General features: G+C 37.6%; 1 protein-coding gene across 1 annotated transcript in view; it reads right to left on the bottom strand.

The window, feature by feature from the left end:
- The window catches only part of DPYD (dihydropyrimidine dehydrogenase), an 870205-nt gene that overhangs the window by 296651 nt on the left and 566047 nt on the right, over positions 1 to 7507 (bottom strand). The gene's annotated exons all lie outside the window — the stretch shown is intronic.

Here is a 7507-nt window from a genome sequence, read left to right as displayed (position 1 = left end):
AAGAACAAAAGGACAGCAACTTGTCTGTTCCTCTTCCCCCAATTCCCCAGCACTGTTCCCATCCCCCCAATTCCCCAATAAAAATCTTTAAAAAAAATATATTTACATATGTATGTTTATAATGGTAAGCCATATTATAAATATCAGTTTTTCATCTTTGAAAGACAAATCATTTAAAAACAGCAGGGTATTACAGTGAAACAAAGGATGAAACTTGGGGCTTCAGACTTATGTTAGAGATTTTCTGATTTACTAGCATTGAATACTCAAGCAAGTTACTTAACGTTTCTGATCCTCAGCATTCTCGTTTTAAAAATGAAGATAATAATACTGACTTTGCCAACCTCAGAAAGCAACAGTGAGAATTACATAAGTCTGTCTATGTGAAAGGTTGCCTAAATTGTGCAATGAAATAGAAATGTTTATTAATATAATTACTGAGATAGCTAAAAGGTTTCAACGTATGGAAGAGGAATAAGTTAGTGTCTTCTTGAATCATATCTTGTTATAGTATGGATAATAATACCTTCCATAGTACATTATAGTTTTAAATTTTGTTAAATGTTACTCATCTTACAGTAATCCTATGTTGGAGGCTTTACAGAGTAGCAATTACAAACACCTGACCTGAAGCCAGACATTCACATTAGAACTCCGGCTGTGCCACTTACTGTGTTGCCGTGGGAAATACATTTAATTTCCTCATTAGTTAAGTATGGATAATAGTACTACCTACTTAGAAAAACTAATAATAGAAATTGCTAAGACTTATATAGCTCTTATATGCTATGTACTATTTCAATGGTTTTTACTTGAGTAAGTTACTTAGTCATCCCTATCACTATTCTCTCCATTGTACAGATGGAGATACTGAGGCACTGGGATGTGAAGGTCACACTGCTAATGAGGAGCAGAGCCAGGACTCGGGCCCAGGCAGTCTGCGCTTTTAACACCCAGGTTTTCTGGCCCAAAGTAAGTATTCAGTACATGTCAGGAATTATTTTTTTATTATTAGCATTTAACGACTATGAGATGGAGGCATAAAGAGTTTGTGCCAAGCCTGAAGTCACACAGCGCAGTGGAAGAGTCCACTAAAAGCCACCGTGCTCTCATCACATGCAGCTCTTTTATGTAGGTCTAAAAAGATATCGTGTAAAAGTCAGATGAAGGCTTCTAACATTGAGAGTAAGAAAGTAAGTTGTGATCATACTGGAGAGAGTTCTGAAAACCAGAGAGACGAGCCTGTCCTTGCTGCAGGATTAATTTTTCCTCTGCTGACTATATAGTCTCCATGGGAACTGGGACTGTTCTCTATCAGCCATGATTTTCTCCACGGTGGCCAGCACGGTGTTTGGCTCATAGTGAGACTGAGTGAATAAATGAATGAGGTTACCAACAGTTTAGGAGCCTGGAGTTGCTTTATTAGCGCATCCTTTTAAGATCTAGCAGAAATGAATATCATGAGTTACGGAAGGGGAAAAAAATTGGTAAAAACTGTTGGCAAATTATTATATGAGTTGGGAGTAAAGAGTGGGCGAGGCTGATGGGGTTGCTGGTCTTGGTGATGGAAAAAAGGGTCAGATGTTAAAATACATGGGACTCGTAAACTACAAGGAGCAATTAAGAAAGAGGAATCAATGTTACACCCCTGAAAGTAATATTGAATGTGAACTATAATTGAAAACTAAAAATTATTAAAAAAAAAAAAGAAACAGCAATCAAGGGATTGAGAGTCTGAATCTGAGCGACTGAGGGAATTTCAGAACATTAGTCTGATAAAGGTAAGACGATAATGAGAAATTAAAAAGCCAGGAGAAAAAGCAAATTCAGATAGACTCCTTTTTAGAGAGAGGCACAAAGAGAGGAAAGTAACAATAGGTGATGAATAGTGGAGGACAATTTTAAATGTCTCATTATTTTTGGCTGAGCTCAGGGTTCAACTTTTATGTCCAATGAAGATACAGCTTTTAAGAACTTGGGACGAAAAGGTAAGAACGATCCACGGCCTTTTCTCTAGGGCCTAAAAGAAAGAGAAAAGTCAAATTTGAAGCCTGTCCATTTGCAAGCACAAAAGGGTCACCAGTGTAATTACGTATCTTCAGTAAGAGAGTCCCCTTCTGCACTTTTCATGTGATCTAAGACCTCAGGGATATTCTGCCCCACTCTCCAGTTAGAAAATGGGCCACAGAGGAATCCACAGGGGATACCTTCTATGACTAGACTCATACTTCCTGGAAAGTATGCCTTACATGAAGAATAAAATTTAAAAAGACATTATTTGAAAGGAAAATCAACGGGGGTGAAGGCTGGGGACAGGTGACAGATTCCTATTGTCCTTAGTGGCCTGGAGGTCAAGTAAAGAAACAAAAACAAATTTTTTTAAATGGTTAATCTGAGGATTTATGTAATAGGCAGAGGCTCCAGGCTGGTTGCTAAAACTTCAAGGGCAGGGTCAGATTCAAAGATTCAGATTGAAAAAAAAAAGATATTTTTAGAGACTGGTTCCGTGGTGAAGGTGATGAACAGCAGACTTAGGTTTTTAGAAAGTTTTATTACTTAAAACAAATCCAGACAAGACAAAAACAACAAAAGCCAAAACAAAACTGGCTTCCAATTATGACAAAGTTCCCCTTCCCATAGAAATCTGAAGTGGCGGCTATATCAGCACAGCTCCCCAGCGCACCTCTCAGGGGACCGCAGAGGACAGACATGCCTTTCTCTAGTGGCCAGGGTCCGGCTTGCAGGCGGGCTGACCGGGGAAACCTCAGTGCCAGGGAAGGCGGCTTCCCAGCACCGACAACAGGACATGATGGACGCTCTCAACTAGTGACTACGTGGTTCCTCTTTACTAACTGACAATTTCAATTTTGATAAAGCGTTTTGCTTCTAATATATATTGATTGTGCCAGGGTTGCTTAAAATCATCACTTGCCCTATAGGTCCTGAGGGTCATGAAGAGCTCTACCATTGGGCCTGATGGAGAGAAATAAATATCCCTCAGAGAATGGTCTGAACATCACAAGCACGGGTGCCTTCAAGTGCCTGGGCTGTACAAACTGGGTATGACTTTAGGCAGCTGTCACAGGGGAGGGGTGACCATAGGTGGAGAGATACACTACGTTAGGCTGACGCAGGTTGTATTTCTGTGTGCTGAGCAGCCAGCCACGCACTACCCGATCCCCTTTCCTCATCTTCTGAAAACAGACTCTGCACTCTTGCCTCCTAAGCTGGGAAAGTATCTGATGGGAGCAGAAAGCGGATCACAGGGCTAATCGGAGCCATCAAGAGTCGTGGACTAGAGCTGGGAAGGTAAACGCTTTTGTTCTCATTAGTCCCTAAACTAAAATGAAGGGTGTTCAGAGCAGCAGGTGACCACTAACTCCTCATGTAAGCAACCCTCCCACTCCCACCTAAAGCTAGTTGCACTAGAGAAAACGGCAGAGACAGAAGAAAGTTGAGATGAAGATGGGGTTACAGCCACTTTTAAGCCAGGTGTACCACGAACATATCCGTACACGTGAACTAATAAGTACCACTTCCGGCTTAAGAAAATTAAGGTTTTTTTCTGGTTTCTATCACTTAGAGTCTTGACAGTTACTATATGCAAAACTGAGGCTGCCACTTTTGTAATAACTTCCTAAGCAATTTTTAAACTGTCAAGTAAATATAGGAAAAAAAATTATACATTATTTTAAATGCTAAATTGAGCAGTCTAAATATCTTTATCTGAAACCAAGGGATGGTTGTAAAAATATATGGTGACATTCTATTTCAGAGGAATAAAGATGACCCCCCTTAAAATATTTTAGTCTTTATTAAAATATATTAGGATTTTTCAGAGTCAGGCCAATGGTGTCACAAATGCCAAGAGAGGGGAATGTCCCAAAAAGTGAGGAACAATCAACTGTGATGAATTCTTCTGAGAGTTTGTATAAGGTAACAAAGTATCATGGATTTGGCAATACGGAGCCCTCTTTACCAGAAGGGTTTCAGTGAACCGGGGGACAGGAGTCAGACTGGAACAGATTGGATGAATAGAATATGAAGATGTGAAGAGGAGTGATCCACGAATCTCTCTAAAGGCTCTGGTGGGCTAGCTAAACGAAACATGAGGTAGCAGATGAAGGGTTGTGCTAGTTCCAAACTTTTAAATTAAAAACGATAATTCATGGTCAAATTATTCTTTTATAAGTACATTTCTTTATGGAGTAAATAAAATTATTTTATTAAGCCTTTTTTTTTTCAACTTGAATTACAATAAAGCTTATAGACCAGAAATTAAGGTGAAGAAGAACATAAAACTTCCAATTGGTTACAAGCAGGCTATCTCACCAATTTCCCATTTGCTTAAAGTCTGTGCTTAAAATACATGTTGTCAACACTGTTTTGCTACTCTGTAACCATACTATGAACTACATTGGAAATTCAGTCAACAATTCAGCTTCAAGACGACCTAAATTTTTAAGTAGGGAAAAACTTGAAAGTGACAAAGGTGAACAACTGTAAATCACAAGTAGACGAGTTAGATTTTGTCAAACAATTTAACAAAATCATTCCTAACACTACTGGGATTATATTGAGAAGGAACAGGGACGTGATTCTCAAAGACATTGAAACTAAGAAAACATGTTTATTAAATATTAATTAACTGTACAACATTCAAATTTTAAATAGTCTTTATATCTTAGTGCAAATATAGTGGAAGTGAGATTGGTACACTTTTTCTAAAATGTACACATGGAGAATGGGACATTAAAAGTGAAACTCAGTACACCTGAAACTAATAAAAAAAAAGTGAAATGAAACTCATAAGCTTTTCAAATTTTATATGGTCATTGCTTATTAAACGGTTGCAAATGAAACTTATTCTTAAGGTTGCCTTTTTATATTATTTTAAAATTCATCATTTTCTCTGTTTATTTGGGGACCAACAAACATCTCGTTTATACAACTATTCTTAACATAGAAAAGTCATACTTAAAGTTAAACAATATTCACATAGTTACCATAGAAAAGTAGAGATGTTTTTCACTAGATCAGAAAAAAACAAAACAAAACACTGTAGACTACTCAGGGACCACAGTAACTGATGCTTTTTCCTCTCCTTTTGATCACTTCTTAATATATTTTTGTCTAGTTTCTGTCCCCACTGTGTCTAGCAACCGATCTCCCCAAGATCACCAGTGACCTTGACAAATAGATTAGAAACCTTTCAGCCTCAATCTTCACTGAAACTTCCTCCAGCACTCAGACAGCCTAACCACCTCTAGCTTCTAAAAACCCTCTTCCACATGAGCTTTGCAGATACCTCTTTTCCTTAATTTTCCTATTTTTGTTGTTTCTTCTCAGGTTCTTCTATCTCTGACTGTCTTTTACATGTCGATGTCCTGAAAGGCTGCTCACGGTCCTTTTATAGCATCACTTCATACACATTCTTTAGACATCATATTCACAATGGTTTCAGATATCTAAATGTAGACAATTCATAAAGTGTACACCTCCAATCTATAGCTCTCTTGAGTGCTAGAACACCATATCCAACGACCTTCTAACACTTAAATTCAGTTTGCCCAAAACCAAACTTAAATTTCTCCACCCGGATGTTGCTTATTTCTCCACATTAAATATGCTTATACTCTACCCTCTTGTCTCAAGTTAGAAAACTACAAGACTTCCTTTCTCTGTTTCTCTCTCATTGCCTGCATCCAGTTAATCACCAAGCTATTCTCTAGTGCACTGGTTCTCAAACTTGGCTGAGCACTGAAATCACCTGGAGAGTAATAAATAAATAAATGAATGAATGAATGAATGAATGAATGAATGAATGAATAAATAAATAAATACCCACAAGGATTCTGAGTTACTTGAGTAGTTAGGCCCAGGCATCAGGGTTTTTCAAGGCTCTCCAGGTAATTCTACTAATGTGTAAGCAAGTTTGAGAAGTACAGATATCTCTTCTAAGTGCTCCTGGGACTTCATCATGACTGCCTTAGCTAAGATCCTCTCACTGGTCCCCTGGATTACTGAAGTAGCTTCCGTATTAGTCTCCCTATCTGATTCTAGCCTATGCCATCTGCCAGATCCTCCTAAAGAGATAAACCTGGTCATATCATACTTCTGCTTCAAATTCAAGTTCGGGAAAAAATCCAACTCTTTAATATGCAATATAAAACCAGGACGACCCAACCACATTGAATGACTTCGCTTCCTGAATATAACATGTATTCTGAATTCTCTTGACCATATGTCTATTCCTTTTGTCTAAATGAATAAGGAATGAACCCTGTGCTCTAGGAGCATATGGTATAATAAAGAAGACATATGCAAATTGATACAAAAATAATTATAGTGTATGACACCAGGACATAGTGAGAACAGAAAGGAGAGGGTGATTATTTGTACCTGCATGAAACAGGGTAGGATTCATAGAAAAGTAATTCTTAATGGATTTTGAAATCATGCATGGGTATTTATTGGAAATTGATTAGAAATACAAGGTACAAGAGTACTCTAGGTGGAGTGAGCAACAGAAGCAAAGGCACAGGATGCTGTGTTAAAGAATATACTATTTAAAATCTCAAATAGTTCAATTTAGCTCCGGTGACATGAACGGCTATACTTCGTGGACAATGGAGCTGGGTGCATAGGTAGGACCCAGGCTTATTCAGGCAAGGAGCTAAAACAAGTTTCTAATGAGCTAAGCACTGGACTTGAACTTTTGATTATTCTGTCTAGTAAATTCTTTGGACATTACCTCCTGTAAGAAGTCTTCCCTGTTCACTCTTCCTCCCTAATTCTGTCAGGCACCCCTTTTCTGAGATGCCACAACATTATTACATTGTATTAAATTGTTGTTTTGTATGTTTTTCAACAGATGACTGAAGTTTTGGGGGGCAGGGCCAATGCTTCATCTCTATATCTCCAGTACCTAGTATTGTACCTTGTATACAATTGGGATTCAATAAATATTTATCTCAAAGGCGTACGAAAATAGGAAGCTGGAAAATGAATTCCAAGTAATGCACATTTTTATTACCAATCCCAATATCTAAATATAAGCAAATTTTTACATTCTAGAGGGAGACTGAAAAGGACAGATAGGTGGTAAAAGGTAAGAGGCTCAAGAACCTCTTATAATTTATGAAGTATACTTCATATCAAAGAGTAATAATCCATTATATTTGTTTATATATTTACACTTAATACATATTTTCACATATATTATCTCATTTATTTCCAACAATAGCTTTGAATTTAGAAAACCTTATACTGAGAATAATGAGCACAGATAATTTAAAGTATTTCACCACGTCAAGTTAATCAATAGCAGAAGCAAGGACTAAGAACTAGTCTTCTGACTCCAAGTTCCTCTCTACCACATCAAGACTATACCATATTGATTTCCTATCCTTTCAGTTTCCTTTAGAGATTCTAGTTGATTATGCATCTTCAACCCTTTTGGGGAGATTATTTGAAAAAAAGTGATTCCTTCCCTGTATTCATGCCC

This window comes from Hipposideros armiger, unplaced genomic scaffold, assembly GCF_001890085.2.
Source record: "Hipposideros armiger isolate ML-2016 unplaced genomic scaffold, ASM189008v1 scaffold_127, whole genome shotgun sequence".
Lineage (NCBI taxonomy): Eukaryota > Metazoa > Chordata > Mammalia > Chiroptera > Hipposideridae > Hipposideros > Hipposideros armiger.
Note: the sequence above shows the minus strand (reverse complement) of the source record. Positions and strands in the feature narration are given on the sequence as shown.